Genomic DNA, 20,955 nt, shown 5'->3' on the forward strand with positions numbered 1-20,955 from the left:
TGGTATCTTATACCTGTCTCATTTGTGTCATAGGGCAGAAATTATGTCCTCTATATAGCTTCCATCTCCAGACATATCAAAAGTGAAGAAAATATGGAAATAATTTCCTATGCTCAGTAGATACTTAAATGTTCTTTGTCGTTTTGATGTGAATTGTGAAATGAAAGTTTAAATCTTACGTAGGCAACAAGAAGTCTTCCTGGCTTGAGTTAACTATTCCACTTGATAAAATAAAATATTATTGCTTTAATATTGAAAGTAGGTACCATCATTTTCTGTGTATTGTAAGAGAACTCTGTTATCCCTTAGGGAGTACACACCAGCTTCATTTATTTTTTCCATGATATATTAGCTTTCCAAAGATTTTTTTTTTGCACATACTGGGTATTCATTTGCAGGACTGAAACAATAGGCTGTCCCTAGCAGCAGAAGAAAAGGAAAAGGTGAAATGACAGAGGAAAGTGTAGGAAAAACAATTAACTTTTTTACTGCTGGGATTTGGGGAAAATATCACATTGTACAAAAAAATTAATGAATATGGACTTAAATCATTAGAAATTATAGAAAAGTCAAGGGTAAATTTTATGTTCTCGTGTCAATGAGATATTGCAGTATATTGGCGGGGGAGGGAGAAGGGAGGTGTAAAGAGAGGATAATGAGCTTATTCTGAATGTTTTTCTTCTTTTGCAGACCTCTTCATTTCTCCCAAGAGAGAGTAATCAGAGAGTTAAAAAATTAGAATGATGGCTCATATATCTGTTTGTTGTTTCCACTCTTATCTGACCTTAAAACCATCTATACTGCTCCTTGAAGATTGCAATATTCATTGATAAGAATGATCTTTACTTCCCCTTTTGAATAAATTTTATCCTATGCTTTGAGTTTTCTGAGAATTATTAAGCACTGTTTTCCCCTCCTGAAAATAATAAATTATAGACATGAATATTAGTAAACATCTACTCATGATTTAAAGAGTCAATTTGGTATTTATATGTTGAAATATCAAGATGTTTATACATGGGTAGGAACTTTATGTCCAAAGTAGTCTTCTGGAAAAGCATGAGAGAAATGATAAGGCTGAAAAATGAGTTTAATACTTAAGGCCCATTGGCAGGTAAGACTTAATATTGATATTTATCTCCCATTGACTTCTTTTTAAAACTCATGCTAATTATCTAGGATATTTCTGGAAATGACATTTGGCCTTGAAGTCACTTTCATTGAAAATTTCATTGAAATTTTTTTGAAAATTTTAGCTTACATCTCAAAGCCTTGTGCCTCACGATCACCTCAAATCGTTACAATGCAGGTTAATGATTTTGATATTATTTTCCTCTATATAAACCCATGGATGTCAGGATAAAAATGGAAAGAATGGGTTCTTTCACCAGTAAGTGAATATGGTAAATAAGTACTAAGTGTATTATGTACCTCTCTCGTGCATTGCCAACACTAAAATCGTCTTCCAAATGAGATAAATCAGCTGAAAACTTGTTGGAATCTGGTGTTAAAAAAATATTTTTTTCTATTTGACCATTAATGTTTGTCCTCATCACCTTAGTGGCTTATGCACAAATGTACTGTAGTTACTGTCAGCTATCTGCTATTTTGGTTTTAAACAAGAACATTAAATTTTTATAACTCCTAATGTGTAAACGTGTTAAAAAAGACAAAGAAAGAAGAGAAAAGGCATGTTTTCTTCCCTATTTGGTATATTATGTGCATTTTTATGGCACTTCATTTCACCTGGTACTTCTTTACAATTCTTAGATTTCCTCTTAAGTTTCATCCTTCCTGTACAGATTTGTAGATGTGATGGCAACATAACATTAGGGGGGTCAAACGTTATTGTAATTGCTGATACTTGCACTTCACATAAAGGTCCCTCTATCCTGAATGCAAGTTTGAGTTGATCAGTCACCAGTTCAGGAACTTGGATAAATTCAGAAAACCTTATGCTGCTTATAGTCTGTGTTTACTTCATAAATTAGCGTATAGTTAGAGGTTACTGTTTAGAAGGCACTGGCTACTACTAAATATTCAAGTTTGATAGTAGAATACTTTTTTCTTCCATTTGAGCAGGTAAAAGAGATTAAACTTCCTTGCTGGGAAAGAACATTTTTGCTACTCTGAGTCACAGCCAGAGCCAAGTAGTTGTTTCATAGGCTCATCCTACCTAGTTTACATTATTCATTAATATTTTTTGTTATTTTTTCACCCAGGCTCTCCAAGCCATCTAAATGAATAGGTGATGTTATATTTTGGCCCATGCAGAAGTAACAGCTTTTTTGTGGATGCTGCTTATCGAATGTCCAGTTTGGGATAGATAATTGTAACTCAGGTTGTCTGAGTTTACATGAATTAGAGCTAGCAAGCACCTCACTAAGTGTGAAAAGCTTTTCTGCCCCTGACAGCAGACAGTGGCCTCTAGGTATTGCTACTGTAAGTGTAAAGAAGACATTTACAGGTGCATCTATACCTTGGAAAATTAGTGCAATTTTGTCTCCAGCCAACTTTTCAAAGCTAAGGATAACTTCCTGTGCAGGTGAGGCTGTCTGCCAGAGTCAGCCTAGAACTCTCACTGTATGAAGGACAGCAGCTGTCAGGCCCTGGCCCTTTGTTGGTGACACGTCCCAGCACAACACATCTCATGTGCTGTTAAAAATCCTGTATGAGGTAACTACATGTACTGCACCACAGCATGAGCTACGCAGTAATCTCTCTCTGTCTAGCAGATTGCACGTGAGATCAATAAAGTGTAAGTAAAAATAATGTGGATCATGGATCTTAAATGGACTTGGCTCCTGAAGGCTGTTCTGGAGTGATATAAGAAGCTGTATGAGTTCAGGATGGACTGCACAAATTTCAGCCCACACAAGATGAGGTAAAGTATTATCTACCACCTTTCTCATCTGAGATGGAGAGATTGATCAGCCTGAAAAAGCCAACTCATTCTTCCCTCATAGAGTGAAACCTTTCATTGCAGCACTGGGGACAACAGAACTCATGGAAAGAGAGGAACTCTGAGCTCTACTGTGTGACAAAGTAAAGACTATTCAGGATTTCAGAAAATATTACAATAATAAAAAGAGAAAAATTTAACCATTTGCAAAGGAAAAACAATATATGCTTTAATACAAAATAAAATTAATAAGAAGGGTTTAAAATACAAACAAGCTATTACTTAGCTGATAAAACCCCTCAACTTAGAATGCATATAATGACTAACTTGCCAGCTGTGTTTTTTATGTATTCCTTAAAGGAAGAAAAAATATGAATTCTTTCACCATCTAGCCTTACTAAAATTTCTGGAATGTAATTTAAATGGTGTTTGATAATAACAGTGTTTCTTCCTGGGTATCAAGTGATCTTACTTTGAAACACATAAAAACTTGCAGACTCAATGGACAATGTATTTGAATAAATTTCTCCCAGAGGCAAATGGAGCTTATAACATAGGAAAAAAAGAATCAGTAGCTTCCTATTGTAAACTGCATTTTTTTTGTGTGTTGTAGAATAGTGTAGTTATTAGAAACTCAATGTTAGAAAATATTGTCTCCATCCAAGTGGCACTTAATCTCTATTACCTGGAGGTTAAAAGTCAAAGAATAATCATCCATGTCAGTGATTCCTGCAGCAGATTGTTACTGAACCATGTAAGGTCGTTTAGTGGGGAGAATTAGCTCCCAGCAGCTTCACATGTCAGAGATATTGTAGTAGTACTCAGCCCCAGCTCTTCTCCCTGGAAAATGATGATGATTCTATGGGCTTTTTCAGGAAAGGTGTCCTGTAGAAAGAAAAGAAAAGCTTACCTTTAATAGACATTTTTGCAAAAGGTGAGAATGAAAAGAAAAAAAATTGCTGGCTTTACCAGTCAGCTGCAGATGAAAAGTACACAAGTACAGCCAATTGCCCTCAACTTTGCAAATAGATCAGTAATGCATACCTTGTGGTTCTGTAACTAATACACCTCCTAAGTCAGTGCCACTCTATGCATGGAGAATGAAATGTTTCTCATGTGACTATAAAGACCAGGAAAACCTGGGAAAGCTTCAGAAATGGGCCATTAACCAGAGACAGTTTGGAAGCTTCTGTGCTAGTTTAATTGGAAAGTTTTCAGTAGTGATGTGGGCATATGGAATCAGTTTCTCTCTGGAAATGCTATAATCCATCAATGCAGTGAGTGTTCTGGCTGTGTTGTTTAGAACAAGTTAGCATAAAAAAGCTAGGATGAAAAAGAACAAGATGCCCAAGCCCATGGAGTTGCCCTGGCCATGACACAGAAAGCTGTCCTGAACTTATGTAGGGGAACTAAATGGAAGAAGCCAGAAAGGTCAAAACATGTCATGTTTGAAGTGTGAGGAAAAGGGGAAAGACCCAGTGTCCATGCAAAACCTTTTGCTAAATAAAAAACCCCTTTTTACTAAGTGCTCATTATAACTATCATAAGAGACAGCAGAACCAGTCTCTTTAATGAGCTTACATCTCCCCTTTCCCCATATCACACCTATATAACATCAAATGCAATAGCATGAGAGCATATGTTTTCCTGCAGTTTTAGTTTTGATTTAAGGTTTATTTCATTCACTTAGTTATTATAATGTTTTACAAAGGAAATGTCACTTTCCCCTCTTCACCCCTACTGGGTAATGAGTGCTAATTCCAGTTGCTTGCCTTTGCTTAAAAAGCAATATTGAAGAAATCAAAGTAGGATTTTAAAACCATCAAGGTGTACGGTTTGCTTTCTGTGATTTCCAGATCCATGTCCATAGTGACAGAAACTGATGCAGTAGCAGAGAGCTCACACTCTCATTTTTCCGTTTTGGTTGCTTACTTCAAAGTGGAAGCATAAAGGATAGTGTGGCCAACAAAGCCACAGGACGGGGAAGACTGGAACTATTCGTTGAAGGTGCCAAATTATTTTGATTTTTTAATCTGCATATAGTTCTGGTGAAGAGCAAAGGGTGAAAAGGTATTCTTTTTCTAATTCACTGTTTTCTAAATCAGAGTTAGAAAAGAGATGTAATGGTAACTTTTGAACTATAGTATTTATCTTAAATGAAGGAACTATGCTTTGTATCATATCTCTTGCTACTATTTAAAATATACAAATATTCAATTTTAAAATTGCACAGTTTTTTGCAGTTGGAAACATCATTGTCTTTACACATGTCCCCCCCAAAATATGGATAATTTGAAAAAAAAAATTGCTAGAAATGGCAAATATAACACTAGTTTCATCAGTATTAACAGACACTTAGTGAAGTGCAGTCTTCTTTATGATGTGCAGTTATTCAAGTTGTCCAAAATCTTACTTGTCCAAAAGAGACATGTAATAATTTGTCAGGAAAAATCATAGAATACCTACCATTTCTTTACCATTATTGTAGCAACAATAAGGGTAGGCAAACAATCCAAACTAGTATCCTCTGCCAGAAATTTTTCAAGTGCAAGTACATGTTGAAGACTCAGCTTTTGATGGCCAGAGAACATGAGGACTTGTTTTAAGTTCTAACTGAATTTCAAACAGATATATTTACATTGAATGGAAAATACTGAGTCTGAGTACTATACACAGCTTTCAGAATGTTTGTGTTTAAAGTCTCTAAATTATTTTAAAACACAAAAGATGTGTTTTCACATGTGTTTCAATTGTTGCTTCAATAGTTAATTACCTTCATAGTTAGAAAGCTGTGCTGAGTAGAAGTTTCAAGCCCAGTTTCAAAATTCTAGGTTTACTATTACAGTTCAAACTTTGAAATAGACCTGAAGATCTTGTATTTTTCCATGCTTTACATTACTTTACTTTAAATCTGTATTTCTTCACTTGACAGATAACTTTCATTGCTCCACATGAGGTGCTGCCTTAGCTGACCTTACCAGAATGTCAACCCCTATATCATTATATGCACTGACACTTAGCCCCTAACCATGACATGCTCAAAGCAGTAACACAATACACAATGTTTTATGATATGTGGCATTGCATCCTGCAAATTAAGCACTACGAACAGAGGAAATGCAGAAGGTGATGGCATGAAAAAGACGGACCAGATGTTCAAAGATAGATAAAGATGAAGATGGCATTATTATAAACTCATCTAAATCCTTTATTAATCTGATTCTCTGAGAACTGAGAAATGTGAGAAATCAGATTACAATATTGTAGGCATTTATTAGACGTATGAGTTATACAATATATTAATTCTAATAAACTTTCATATTTGAATGGACCACTATTTCACAGGAAGATACACAACCTTAATTATCTTTGATTTTGTCTCTTAAACCTATGGATTATTTTATCTATAAATTTACTCACAGAAATAAAGTTTTTACAGAAGAAATGTGTTTGGAATGGATTAGACTTTTTTCCACACTCTCCCTTTATTTTTTTTTTCAAAGCTAACTTCCAATGAAGAGGAAAAATATTTAGAAAGCAAAATGCCTGATGTAGCCTTTACTGAAAAGAAATGAATAATCTTCCACATTCTCAACAGTTCTTCAAGGTGCAGCTAGTACACACGATTCCTACTATCAGAGGATCAGAGTAGCTTTCCATCACTGATTGTTAGATCACATCAAAGATGTACTGAATGACAAACTATAAAACATCACTTGCATTTTGTCTTCCCATTCCCCTTCCCCCACACTTGTCAAGATACTTTTATTTCAAACACTCTTTCTCAGTTACTTTTTGAAGAAGGTGTCAGAATGCCTCATTCCCATCCACCCATTTCCTGATAAACATTTTATCTTCTCTTCCTCCACCCTTCCACCTTGTGCCTCCAGTTGTTACTCAAAAAGCAGGGCAGAACAGGCCTAACCTCAATTTCCTGTGTTGAATGTGCAGCTGCTTGACTGATGGCCTCACGAATTATTAATGGTAAGACCTCATGTGCATATTCATGAAGTGTCTCTTTATTAATTCATAATGCAGCTGCTGCAAAGGCAGAGAATGGAGGGCTCGGTCTCCTCCCACATAAAGCAATGTCTCTTCCTCAGCTTCACTCCGATTCCTTTACTAGCTCATCCTTGGTGATGCGTCAACACCAGCAGTTTCCATTTTTGTTGTGTTCTGTTCTAATGTCTTGTGTGCCACTCTTGTGCCAGCCCATATAAGGAGGAATCAAAAGGGTTGACATCAAATTCACCAGTAATGTTTCTTATGAGAAATAAACCTTAAAGGGAGTAATGAGAGTTTACAGCTCATTTCAATTATTTTCAGTTGCTCTCAGGTGCTCCAACACATGCTTCATTTAATTTTACTGTGAATACTACATGCAGTGTGGTGGTGTTTGTCACTGGAGACTAAAAAGACAGAGAAATATCTCACAGGAGATGATGAAAAATAATAAAGTTCTTAGTTACTTTTGCAACTATGTTTTCCAGGAATGAGGACAGAAAACACTAGAGACTTCAAGTAGACAAGTTCTCAGTGAGATAATTTTCTATGAAAAATAATAAAAAAGAGTAAAAGCTCTATAAAATTCTTGAGCATCACTGATGCTCAAGGCAAACATAGGCAAACACACAGGTTTTGATTCTGTGTGAGTAGTTCCATTCTCCCCTCCAAAATGGTGCTGGATTTTTCATGGTATAATCTGACCTCCAATAGAGTTTGCCTTGAGGTAATTGATGATTGAAATGATTACAAAAGAATCAGAAAACATTTTACATTGCTTAACTCCAAGTTTCTGAATCTAGCATTCTGAATGGGGGTAGGTGATGAAGAAATAGTTAACAATTAACTGAAAAAAGAAGAAAATTCTTCAAAGTTTCATGTGTGTCTTGTCATCATAGAAGCAGGAAACCCCTGACCACAGTGGCTCTCAAGTAAACCACTGAGACTGACAGTGTCTGCTGTTTCACAGCTGAGGGCAGAGAGTAACTGAGTGAAGGGAAGGCATTGTATAGGAAGGGTAGGGAGAAGGGAAATTTTAAAAATCTGTCAAGGTTACAACTTGGGAATCACTTCTCGGGGAGATAAAGAGGGTGCTGCTAGTGCGAGGAATGAAATGAGAGTTTCTGTACACTTGTAGGCCCAGAATCTGGTAACATTCTGTGCATTTAGATTATACAGACGCAGAGAAAGAGTTCCATTACAGTCTAGTTTAGATCCTGATTCCAATATTTTAAAGCCAGAAGGGACTATTAGATCATGTCTTCTGACCTTCTGTGTGACACAGATCATAAAATATTGTGTAGAGATTTTTTGTATTGAGCCCAATAACCAGTGTGGAGTCATAAGTCACAGGTGCTTTATTGTCAAGTTTGGTTTTTTCAATATTTGATCTTAAAAGCGAAGTGATTTGGCTTTGGATAAATAGAAAACCTTACCTCACTCTCTGTATCATTATCCCTACTTTTTCCAGCAAAGGTTAAGGAACATGACCATTTGAAGTAATGCAATTCAGTGGAGGGTTCTGTGTTAAATTATCTCGTAGAGCTTCTGTTTGCTGGTGCTAACACAACTGTTAACGCGTGCTAGTATATTAAATAAGCAAGAGCCAAGATAGAGCTTGAAGCAGTGAAAGAGTTCTGACCAAATATTTAAGTGGAACTAAGAGCCATCCTACTTACTGTGCATCATCTACAACAATTGCTGCTTTATCAGCTCTTTCCCCTCTGTGCCATCCTCTACCCCAGGTATTCTAAGCCTTCTCCTGCTCCTGCGCAGCAGCTGGTGGATGCTATTGCCCTCTCCTGGCTAGAAACTGTTCAGTGCAGCTGTGCAATTAATACATGCTCTCAGCAGGTCCGGGGCAAATAAGTATCTGCTGTGGTTGAACTCTGGGGTTACAGGAAGGCTTTTCATGGTCCAGAATACAGGCTAAAAGCTGAACAAGTTCTGTTTCAGAGAGAAAACTAATAAAATTGGATAATACTGGAAGTTAAAAACATGGTTTACCTAGGGAAGAATGATCACCCAAATTTATTTAAAGAAATGTCTCTTGGTGCTCCTGACACTGGCCATATTTCTGTGTGAGAGAGTTTTGGCCAGGTGCAGTTCACCTGTACAGCCACTCTCCTGAATGTCCCCCTTTAGTCTTCTCCACCAGGATACAGCCAACAGCAGAATTGTATTAGCAGCAAGTCCAAGTTGATTCTTTACTCTGCTTCCTGTGGTGGGCCCCTCCTGATCTCTCCGCTGTGACAGCAGCTTTAAGGGTTTAACAACACAGTGCCTTTTGATCTCGTTTCAGCAGCTGTGATTAAATAGACACACATCACTTGCTGTGCCACTATGTGAGCAACTCATGGTTCACCTTCACTGAATTAGTACCTGCTGAGCACTGCAAATATTTGAAATGTCAATCCATTTGATAATGTCAAAGAGGGCTGCAAATACCACAGAATGGCACCAAGGAAACATTCAACACATGCAGTGGCATATATAATATCTCTTTTCTTCAGGACAAAAATCATAGTTAAATAGAAACAGGAAACCATCTAAGAAGATGTTAAGGTCAACAGATCTGATAACCTGGAGTGGAACATGCTCCTGCAATATATCACCTTAAAATTTTAAGCAAACCTATTCCCTCTCAAAGAACTTAATTTTTCCACATTCACACATTCTAGTAAACTATTTTTTGTTAGTCAGAATTGGGATGTTAACTGCATAACAACCCATGAATTTTGCATGTAGTTTCTGTAGCCTCAAATCAGGGCAAAAATAGAGGCTTGTTATGACATCTTTATTATGTTTTACCACTCAAGAATCCTAAACCAGAAGGAAATATTATATCTGAATAGAAAATAATAATGAGGCCATATTTTCAGTCACATAAGCTTGGATCAATAGAGAAGCAGGTGAAAGCAGAAGAGATTAAGCTGATTAGTAGGCTGTAGTTTGCCCTTTAGAAAGATTTGCCTTTACAGAACACAATAGGAAATAAGACATCAAACTTGTTGCTGGGGGTTGAATGAGAAAATTAGCAACCTAAAGTATGTGCAACAAAGAACTGAAATTTGGCCATTACACAGAGGATAGTCTTCCAATGAGTTACAGCTTTACTTTTCTTTTCTATTTTTGGTATACATTAGACTTTCCTTTCTAAACTGAAGAATTTTAAACATTTCCTAAAGTTGTACTAGCTAGTATATAAGAAATTAAGATTAGTGATGCAGAGCAAGCTTCCTTTTTTTACTGAAGAGTCATTCACCCACCTATAGTGTTTTTTTTTTTTAAAAAGAGAAAAAAAAAGAAGGTAAATTTTATGTACTGAAGTACTGATTCAGGAGGCAAATACCATGTGCCTTATTTGTGGCTGCTGAGAATTAAGTGATGATTTTCCCTTTGTATGCTGATGAGGACTAATGATGCACTGAGCACAAATACATTTGCATGTAATTAGACGAGTAGTACCTTAGCAATAGGAAGTTATAGGGAGAATTCATGTTTGTTGTCTTGCTGGAATTCTTGTCTCTCCAATTATCTTGACATTTCAAAAGACATTTACTTTTCAGTAGCTCGAAGTCCAGTTAATCTAAAGAGCTATATTTAATATGAACCCCCCCCCCCAAAAAAAAAAAAAAAACAACTATAACCCAAACTCTAATATACTTAACAAGAACTATGTTCACTAGCATAGGGCACCCCACTTCAGCCCTTCCTAAAGATGTTGATACAAGTTTATTTTGGGTTCATCAGTCACTTCAACAGCTCCATTTTCAGGGGTTTTTACCTTCATCACTGTCAAATTTGGTTGAGGCTCCACCTACAATTTGTCACTTTCAAGCTCTGTATCAGTACATGAGACATTGCTTTATGTTACCAGCATATCTGTAATCTTTACTACTAAGATATACATAAAAATATTCAAGAATAAAGGAAAAGTAACAGCAGGGCTTAGTCTACTTTAGCTAACATAATTAAAGTATAGGTAGTAAGTTTTATTAAGGGTAGATATGATTGATCAGTCTAAAAATCCATCTGAATGCAGACAGGTGAACTCCAGTAAGTCTCTCAGAGATACTAACTTGTAAAACAATCTTGGGAATTTTTCTTGCTGCTATGCCCATTGTCTCTGTTAATACCAAACAACATGTCGCTGTGAACATCCCAAGCAGCAAAAGTTATTATTCCTTCTCTACTTCCTGTCCTAAAGAATTTCAATAAAAATATCCCCTTATTTTCTTAAAAGTTTAACAACCTCTATTGCAGTTTTAGTTCCATTACTTTATTGAATTATATCTGTAATGCCAAAATATGTAACAAACTGTATTACCCTGACTTCAGTGGATTTTGGTAGGAAGTACAACCTAAAAATGCTAGTGTCTTTCACTGCTTCCTCTACTTTACATGTGTTTAATTAAACCTGAACTGTTGATCACTGCTAAGTGTTTCAAACAAGCTTATAAATTATTGCTCTTCCACCTGCTTTTCATTTGAAAGCAGGGGGGCAGGAGACTACCATTAAATGTAAGTAGGCTCTACAAAGCCTTTGAGCTTTGCTCACCTCTGTTAATTTTTCATTAGATCATATTATTAGACAATAATATCAGATATTTCTCGTCATATGTGCAGTTTATCTCAAACCTTTGCTTTCTTATCCCCTGATCAGGAAAAGACTAAAATTCTGATTAATGTCTCTGTTACACAGGCATTCATTAGTGAAATTCTTCCTTTGCCCATATCCCTCAATCACTTTTGAAGTGACGTAGTTGCACAGCTAAAGAATCTAGTACAAGAGGGTGAAGAAGTAGATCTCTCTCATCTGACTTCAGGACATGCTTTATCCTGAGGCAGATGCTGAGTATCCTTAGATACCCTTCCCACGTGGCATGAAGAAAGGCCCCTTCAGCTATTTCCCAGATGAGAGAGAGGCAAGGATCTTCCTTAGTGCCTGATTAGCTCATTCTCTGTTCTTCCCCTTTTCTTTCTTTCTTTCCTTTCCCCTCCAAACATACATCGGCCTTTCTCTGACATCAACAAAGCTAGTATATAAACTGAATATGGAGGAAAGCCTAATTATATGAATAAGCTCCTGGATGATAATTAAAATCTGCACCTTGATCCACTCCAGTGTGTTCTGGCTTTGAACAATATTAATGTCTTTATACTCAAGGAATAAACAAAGCAAGAGTTCCCTTTGCATTGTGATCTACCAATGATTTTGTGTTTATTTACTGTTTGTTTTTTTGGTTTTTTTGGTTTTTTTCCACATCAGTGGTCTTTTTGAAGATATTTGAGTTGAATGTATTACATATGAAAATACCTACCCATTTATTACTTACCACCCTCCACTCTTGTACATGCAGACCTAAACTAGCACCAATGACCACTCCTGTATTGCTCTCTGCCCCTGACAGAAAATGTCCCATTTCATTTGGGATGCCCAACAGGCCAACAGACAGACAGGATGCCTAATATGGAGGACTTCTCTCTGTGCCTGTCTGAATGCAGTGACTTAAGAGACAGGGGCAGTGGTGAAAAATTCCTTCCTGGAGCAGCAGATGCATCTCCTGTGCTACTGCCCCACATCTCCAGGTGGCATCACATTGTAAGTATGAGGTTCTGCAAGCGTAACTGAAGAGTAATGAGGGCAATGGCTCATTTAACATGGAGGTGTTACTGAAGCTGAGGCAGCCTATGCCCTGTGTCAGAACTGGTGCAGTAAAGGAAAAAAGACGGGTCATTGCCTCAGGAGACTCCCTTCTGAAGGGAACAGAAGCCCCAATATTCAGAGTGGACCCACTTCTTTGGGAAGTCTGCTGCCCCCCCAGGGCCTGGGTTAATGATGTGAAGAGAAAGCTTCCTTCCCTGGTACGACCCTCAGGTTATCATCCATTTTCGATTTTTCAGGCAGGCAGTGATGAAGTTGCAACAAGAAGCCTGAGGTCAATGAAGAGACACTGCTGGGCCTTGGTGTGACCAGTTAAGGGATCAGAAGCACACTTAGTGCTCTTCTCTATCCCAGTTGCAGGGAATGATGAGGAAAGAAACAGGAAGGTCCAGCAGATCAATACAGGAATCTGAGTCTGGTGTCATCAGCAGAATTTTGGGGCTGTTGATCATGAATTACTCTACGTGACATCAGACCTGCTGGTGACAGATGGGGTACACCTGTCTCAAAGGTGGAAAGTTATCTTCATGCAGGAGTCAGCAGTACTCTTGGAAAGAGATCTAAACTTGATGATTTGAAGGGGGAATGGGATGAACCAGGCTTGCTAGACATCCTGAGAGCATCATGCCAATATTTGAGGGACTGTGTGCAAGCGAGGTAATTTGGTCTGCTGTCTTACTGGAGTTATGGGATGGAGATCCATGCAACAGTAAAGACACGAGGGTTATTAATGTCTTAGAAACCATGGAAGATCCTGAGAATGGTCATGTAGGAATTAGGGCTTCTTCCCCAAAAAGGTAGCGAGATCAATAGCCCAAGTGAAGTGCATCTAAATTACTGGACTCAGGCAACAAATGGGCAGCAGGAGGAGCTGGAGGATATTGTGCATCAGGAAAACTATGATAGTTGCCATAAAGGAGACTTGGTGCGATGACTTGTACAACTGGATTCCAGCCAGGACAAAAAAGAACATGAAGTAGTCTATAAGCAGCTGGGAGAGAAGTCCCACAGTTGCCAACCCTTGTTCTCATGGAGGACTTCAATTTACCAGATGTCTGCTGAAAATGCAACATAGGAGAGAGAAAATGATCTAGGAGATTCCTAAAGTGTGTGAAAGAGAACTTCCTGGCAGAGCTGATAAGTGAGCCAAGTAGGGATGTTGGTGAACAGAGAAGGAGTGGTGGGTGATATGATGGCTGGAAGCCGTCTTGGACACAACCATCACAAAATGATAGAGTTCTCAATTCTTGGAGAAGTGAGAAAGAAGATTGCCCCTGAAGGTGATGGTAACTGAGGTTCTTGTTAATAGATCCCTTCAGGAGGACTAGAGTGAAATGACACTGAATGACCGGTGTTTTTATATATCTAAATCTATATATATGCATGTGTGTGTGTGCATGTGTGTAGAGTCTATTTTAGAACAATTTTGTTGCCATTTTGATTCTTATTATGTAAGTATGTAAGTTATATTCTATAGTAATATAACAGTAAAAATATAAAGATATCGCTTAAGAAAATATATAAGGAAAAGAAAGAAAAAGAAAGAAATTATAAGAGTAGATAGTGGAGAGGAAAGATATCAGTGCCTGTGGATCTAGAGTTGAGACTTGATTGTTGCAAGTTCAGAACTTAATCTGGCTACTTGCATAAAAGACAATAAAAATTTTTCTATAGATCCAGAAAAGAAGCGCTAAGAAGAATTTCTGTCCATTATTGTATGTGGGAGGAAAAATGGTGATAAAGAGGGAAAGGCTGAGGTACTTAATGCCTTCTTTTCCTTGGTATTTAATAGAAAGACCAGTTGTTCTCCAGGTATCCAGGCCTCTGAGATGAAAGACATGGATGAAGAGCCAAAAGAAAGTCCAAATAATCCAAGTAGACTTGCTACACCACTTAGACATATAAAAGTCTATGAAGCCAGAGGGGATCCACCCAAGGGTCCTGAGGGAGCTGGCAGAAGAGCTCACCAAGCCACTTACAATGATTTACCTGACTACTCCTGGCTTACTGGGAAGGTTCCATTTGACTGGAAGTTAGGAAGTAGAAACAACAGGAAGGGCCAGAAAGTGGAACAAGGGGGCTCTTGTCAGCCTGACTTTGATGCCAGGGAAAAGGAGGCTTAGGGGAGAACTTATCACTCTCTGCAACTCTCGTAAAGAAGCTTGTAGTGGGTGGGTGCCAGTCTCTTCTCCCAAGGAATAGATGATAGACAAGAGGAAATGGCCTCAAGCTGTGCCAGGGAAGGCTTAGGTTGGCTATTATGAAAAACTTCATCACAGAAGCTTTTTTTTACAGAAAGTATACAATCATTGTAACAGCCTGCTCAGGGAAGCAGTGGAGTCACAATCCCTGGAAGTGCTCCAAAATGTGTGGATATGGCACTTAGGGGCATGGTTGAGAGGTGGACTTGGCAGTGTTAATGGTTGGACTCAATGATCTTAGAGGACTTTTCCAACCTAAATGATTCTATGATTCTTTACCCATGATTGAAAAGGAAGGCTTGAACAAGGACTCAGATGACCTTTATTTTTAAACAAGGGAAACAGATAAATAAACGACTCAGAGAGCAGCTGCAGCACATAAAGAAAGGCAGCACATGGATCCCAGCTATGAAATATCTATCTGTCTGGGCAGATCAAGGTATGAATACCCAGCAGAGCTCTCTAACAGCTAACGTGAGTAAAAGTATCTAATAGATCCCAGTGAGTGTTGACTAGCCCTGGCTCAAAGGCTCTCAGTGAAATGTAACTGAATCCTCAGGACACAGCTGGAGAGATGTGAAAAGTTACAACTGTCCATTCACTGTAAATAGCATGAAAAAATACAAGCTTATACAGTTTAACTGTCACTACCTAGGTTATTATTCTGATAAAAAAATAGAAAAGATGATATAGTGAAGAAAAACACTTCAGTGAGAGGACAAGCAAATTTAGATTTATCAGTGAAGTCAATTAGTGCTCTGGGAGACAGTAGCTGAAAGGCACAAAAAGAATTTCTTATAAAATCTCTCTGTTGAACCTGACCTTAAAAATACTTCTCATCCATTTTGGGACAAAATCTAGCAGGTGAGCATAAAGACCATTTGATTTACTTGCCACACTGTGTCCTGAATTGGCCAGTCACACTGAAACACTGAATCTTATTTGAGGGAGAGCAAGTAGGCAGCGAGCACTAGGCTGTACAGCTGGAGTTTCAAATGTGTTCAACTTCCTGGAAAGATAATTTTATTGGGGGGGGGGGGGGGTAGGGAGGGGACAATGCTGTGCTAGATGCACCTCAGGACACAGTTGGCCATCTTCCTGAGAGTGTCTGCTGCAAGGTGCTCTAGTGCAAGGTGTCTCTACCTATGGCATGGAGTCATTTTATGACTGCCTCAAACCCCTCTCAGATGCCAAAGCTTATACCAACACCATCAGGGAGATTTGGGTCCTGCCCATTTCTACTCCAGAAGCTGGTGACATTCTTGCACTTGGGTGCAAGGGTTCTTGCAGGTCCCACAGGGTAAAACAGGTAGCGAGGAAGCCAAACAGGATGTGTACGGAGCCAGAATGTCAAAGCAACTTCTTTGCTCTATGCTTCCCACAGCAGAGCCTCAGACATCCAATTCCTGGTTTTGGGAAGCAGTTGGTGTCAAATGGCTGCAGAGAGCAGGTTGACAGTGAACCAACTTTCCAAAGAGGCAGTGATGTCATGCAGAATGTTTTCCTGAGAGCTGTTAGCTCAGTGCTGGGAGCTGGGCCCTGCTGCCGGCCCCACAGCCTGCACACCCTCATCCCGCAAGCAGGGGGGGCCTTCAAGAAAGCCAGAGGGGAACTTTTTGACAGGGCAAGTAGTAGCAGAACAAGGGGAAATGGCTTTATACTGTAAGAATGTAGGTTGAGAATAGACCTTAACTGTATACTTGAGCTTGATCTTATAAAGGAGCAGGGGCAATGCCCTCAACTTAAATGAATTACACCTGTGCCCAAGAGTGAGCAGCAGGAAGGAACAGAGATGGCTAAAGCTGTGTAAACCTGTGGGCTTGTTAGCTTTAGTGCTTAGCTAAATGCCTTTAGCTGGAAAGTAATGAGTCAAAAATAAAATTCTGCTGTTTATTTTACTCATAAAAAGAGAGGTACCTATGGCATCCAGACAAACAATTAAATAATAAACATGTAACAATCCAATTCGTTACTACATCTAATTCGATCAACTTTAATAAAAAGTTCTGTACAGAAACTCATGTAGATCCTTGCTGCATATTTTGCAAACATTCACTACACAGTTGTAGCAAAATTAATTTTTGTACAAAACACAAGGAGGCATAGAAAGAACACTTTGATCTGCTAAGGTGGTGTGTCAAAATGCTGAGCTCAGAGATTTCTGTCAGCCTGTCGCAGATCTACGTCTCATGGTTCCATTAGCTCTCTGCAGGACCTTTAAAGCAAAGAATAGATAAAAGAGGTGGAATGAGTATAGAATATAAAGAAAAAAATTTACAAACTTATAATGGATGGACAACGTCTCTTGAGATTTCTTACAGCATTTGTCCTGAATTTCCAGTGTAGAGTTGAAGTTTTGAATGTGTGCCAACCAAGACTTCTACTGCAGAAATTTGATCACTTTTTCTGTTTAACCCTTCTGTACACAAACAATTCTGTGCAGCTGTATCTATTGCACAACTGAGACTATTTCTTGTTCCACTATGTTTAGTAGGGCAGTCATTATTAAAATGGGTTAGTTTAAGTCAGTAGCTTTAATAAAACAAAAATTTTCCCTAGTGTAGGAAAGTAGTCTGTTCAATACCGTATGCAGCTCTTTTATCCAGAATGATAATAAAAAATGTGACCCCTATCAAGGGGTTAAACAATTATTCTCCATCTATTCCAACAAATTAGTAAAATGGATGGTTGCCAATATGACTTTTACAGCATGAGGAAGTAGGAAGTCTACAGAGTAGAGCAGACCAGTAATTATTGTTCAAAATCTTAGAAGCAGTTAATTGATAAGGACCCCACAACATACTTCCAGCCAGGATGAAGTACCATAAAAACAGCTTGACAAACTTCCATTGATTGAATAAAGTCAGGTCTGCAAAGACTGGAAAATAGCCAGGATAAAGCTATTACCTAATAGAGGGACTAGCACTTTTTTTTTTTTTAAGTTGAAATTTACTGAAGGTTGTACAAATATTTCTAAAGGTTTTAAAATTCATTAATATATACATCTGGTCTGCATTCTTAATACTTTATTGAATCTATGAACTCAGCTTAAAAGTCATTGTAAAACTTTGAGTTTCCAGACATCGAAATGAGACTACTCATCTTATACCCAAGCATAACAAAGTTTAGGAGCCAAACAGAAGAAAAACAATTGTATTATCAACATATTGCATAGAAATATAGTCCTAATAAAATTTTTAAAAATAAGCTGGTAAAGGTCAGGAAGTCTGGCAGTAGAATATTCAGATCAGTAATACAGTGAAGTATTTGTCATGTGAGGCTGTAACCAATGACTCAAACAAGTTACCAAAAGAGGTGGTTAACTCTCAGTCTTGTGGGAGCAATCTGTCCCACCTGTCTTAGACCCTTATTTCAGAATGGGATGAATCACCTTCTGGAGGAGTCTGTAATACCAGGGAATATAGAGTCCACAGAAGACAGAGGGGAGCCTACCTGACTAATTTAGATTACATGCCCAATTTTTAAGTAGCCATAGTTAGATGATACAGACCAAACTCATCACAAGACAGGCACCTAATATATAGTACAGCTCAAACGAAAACATCTTGATTCGCAGAAATGAGGATAGAATGCACTATGTCATCTGTTAGCAGGAGGTCAGTTTAGATAATGATGATAACCCCTTTTTTATTTCAAGAGCTTTGTAGGGATGGTTAATCAGCCATCTATTTCATGCACAATACTGCTCAATAAACTTCTACCAACAAAAAGGGAAAGAGATGCTTACACAGATCAGATGAAAAATGGGTAACAGTATACTCAGACTCCTAAAATACGACAGTTATAAGAGATTCTGTCTTCAGTTTTGATAAGGATCATTTAAAATTGAAAAGCTTTAGAAAATACATAAGTTGTTCTCACTAGGAAAAAAATTTAAGTGGATAGTACAGTATATGAAGCAAATCATTTGGGCATGTAGATCTTTCAGGACTGAATTCTAAAAAGCAAACTTTAATAATAAATACAATTTGAGAACAGTTCTAGATTTAGAACCAGTTTAGATTTAATTGGATATTATATCAGCAAAATGACTTGAGAAAAAAGGGGATCTTAACATGGAAGCAAGTAGCTATCTGACAAAGAGGGGAAGAACAATGCACATTGTGCATGAACATATTTATGTGTCTGCTTGTGGGTGGAGTGAATACTAGCACCTGTATTCCTACTGAACTGATGATTTTTGCTATTTCATAAAATTATGAACATACTTCCAAAGTTCATTATTGTAAACTATTTTGTCAAGATGTAGACTGAGATGATCAAGAAATTATTTTCTCAGAAACATTTTTCCCCTACCGGTAGCTGGGTCATTCCATTCTTTACTGATTGTCTGTATGAGTTTATTTTGGTGCATAATGATTGTTTATTTCAACACACATAATTTCAGTAACAGTACTGAGTACACTGGATGAAATATAGCGATATTCTTCAAGAAACTGAGGTAAAGAATCTGAGGCTTTTGACGGATCTGCTGCAGGGACTATTTTTGTGGTGGTTGTGGACGTCTTTGGCAAGCTTAAATTATGACTTGAGGCACAACCTGGATTCATTCAGTGCACATCAGACTCTGGAGAGGTTGTTTGAAAAGATGAATTTAGTAACAAGGCTGTTGGAAGTATTAATTTTCCAGTGCAGGTTCTGGTGTGTGTCTTGGGTAGAGGCAGCAGTGTGAGAACTATTTAAAATCTCTCCAAGACGGCATATTAAAAAAATTGGCATAGTTTTGTGCCTGTTATCAAGAGGTCATTTTCATTATTGAAAGTAAAGTTGTTGGTAGAAGAGAATGAATGATATCCCTGAGCATATGCTATAAATATTAGTCTTGCTATCTGAAGTGCCTAGGGCAGGATATGTTGTAGAAAGCTATGAGATATTAGTGGAGAGGATGGCATGAAGGTGTTTTGCAGCTGATGGAAGAAACCAGCTGCATCTTAGAGAGGCAGTTAACCTTGGAGTCTGGGAGATTACAGGTCTGAGAGTGGTTTTCATGAATGGCGTTTTGGAAAAGTTCAGCTAAATATTATCAGCTTGCCGAGATCTTTTTCAGTGATCATATTAAAAACTCCTGCAAGGGATTTGGCTTTATGATTTTTCTTGGAATTGAGCCATGTGTCCAAACTGAGGCTATAATGATAAGTTTGAGTTCTAAAATGAAAAAAAGCAGTATCTACCTTGACACATTGCTAGATTGCCTCTCACACTGCTGGCGTGTAAGTGCAGGTTTGGTTTTTATAGTATTTTCCTCACTTGATTTATCAAATCATTTTCTCTGTAGTGACTGTTTCATATTCTTAAACTCATATGTTTTGAAAATTCCTAACACTTTTTGCTAATGTTACAGTAGCAAAGTTATCATCTGTAAAATTTTCTTTGATTCTTTCTTTGCCTAATCTATTTTTAAAAAGCAATAGAGCAAGCACTTGGCTTTATTAATCCTTTAGAAATATAATCCCAAGTATCTAAATTAGTTAAAGATTGGACACACAAATGAATGGAAATACTCTAACATGAAATTTATTCAATACCTGCTCATATTTGAGAGTATTGATAGAAGGTTGTATGCATCTCATTTATGAGCTCTGGGCAAAGTAAAATGACAAGAGATAAAACTGTATGACATTTGGTGAGAACATTTAAGTTTTGAACAACAACAGCATCACTCTGTTGTATGCCATTGATCAATCATTGATTTCTATGTCTTGTTCATAAAGAAGTAAAACCCAACCCAAACCCACTAATTTTTCAGTAAAGTATGCTAAGAGAGATTTACTTCTGCAATCTTGATGTAATTACTGGTGGCCCTGAATCGTGGTGTCTGCTTGCCTGTAGTTTATGTTTATCTACATATCAATATATTTGTGTTTGACCTGAAAATCTAGCCATGACTGAGTCTTATAATATCCTTCTACTAAATTGGCATTTACTTTACAAGCACAGTTTATTTTTAAAAAGAGACTTATTTATTCATAAAATGAATCATTGAAGAAAATAAAAATCCTGTATATCTTTTTTTTTGCATACAGTCCAGTTCAAGCTGCCATTGACTTCAGTGGACCTTGGACTATCAGGAAATCTCTGTGTTGAACATCTTTCTTTCATGTGAACATATGAAATGACTTATGACTAAGAGTTTTCATTTTGTATTACCTTGTATGAACAGC

This window comes from Coloeus monedula (genome assembly GCF_965178545.1).
Source record: "Coloeus monedula genome assembly, chromosome: 2".
Classification (NCBI taxonomy): Eukaryota; Metazoa; Chordata; class Aves; order Passeriformes; family Corvidae; genus Coloeus; species Coloeus monedula.